Genomic DNA, 792 nt, shown 5'->3' with positions numbered 1-792 from the left:
TGTTTATACCCACAGACTATGAGGTCTGGAGGATTAGCACTATGTTCAGTTAATTCGCTTCCCTTGTCTTTTTTATTCCAAAGTTCCAAGCATCTAGTTTTTCTTCTGTGATGTTTTTTTTTTTCCATATTCGTTGTAGAGGGAATTTGTAGTGACTCTCACTAGGTGGCTATATTAATTGCAGCCTTTGCTTTTAAGACCCCAGATGGTACTCCCTAAAGTAGGATGTGGCTTTTTTTTGTGGGGGGGGGGGTGTAGGTAACATTATGTGTTGAAAAGCAAGTATATTACTTTAGGACTAAAGTGTGCCTGACTCAAGCCAGGATATTTTAATTAGCTCATATGCATGCAAAAGTTGGATCCTTGTTTTTTATCAATAATCTACACAGCCAGACACCATGCCACAGTATCGTTTCCCTTTAACATACTTCCGGTGTGCTGTGTCTTCTTCATGGCATATCATCTGTAAAGGCGAACACAAAGAAAAAAATATGTTGGACCCTAAATAAAGAAAACTGATGAAAAATTGATGCATTGAATTCCTGTGATGGTCCAGGATATAGAACGTATCATGGACAACCGAAAGAACAAGCAATCTGTCTTGGAAGAAGTACAACCAGAATTGTCCTTAAGTGCAAGGATAGTAGGACTTGACGTCACATGCTTTGGACTTGTTATCAGGAGCAAGTCATCCCTGGAGAAGAACATTATGTTTGTAAAGTAGAGGGAGAGGGGCATCAAAAAGGAGCAAGATTCTCAAAGGGATGGATTGACACATGGCTACAACAATGC

The 792-nt window shown here is 39.5% G+C and overlaps 1 non-coding gene across 1 annotated transcript; it reads left to right on the top strand.

The window, feature by feature from the left end:
• Nucleotides 1-344: 344 nt before the first annotated feature.
• On the top strand, nt 345-483 carry LOC142447634 (small nucleolar RNA SNORA15). The gene has a single exon (XR_012784302.1). It is a non-coding gene; the product is annotated as a small nucleolar RNA SNORA15 (small nucleolar RNA).
• The last annotated feature ends 309 nt before the right edge of the window (nt 484-792 follow it).

This window comes from Tenrec ecaudatus, chromosome 4, assembly GCF_050624435.1.
Source record: "Tenrec ecaudatus isolate mTenEca1 chromosome 4, mTenEca1.hap1, whole genome shotgun sequence".
NCBI lineage: Eukaryota > Metazoa > Chordata > Mammalia > Afrosoricida > Tenrecidae > Tenrec > Tenrec ecaudatus.
This window is presented reverse-complemented; position numbering and strand designations above follow the sequence as displayed.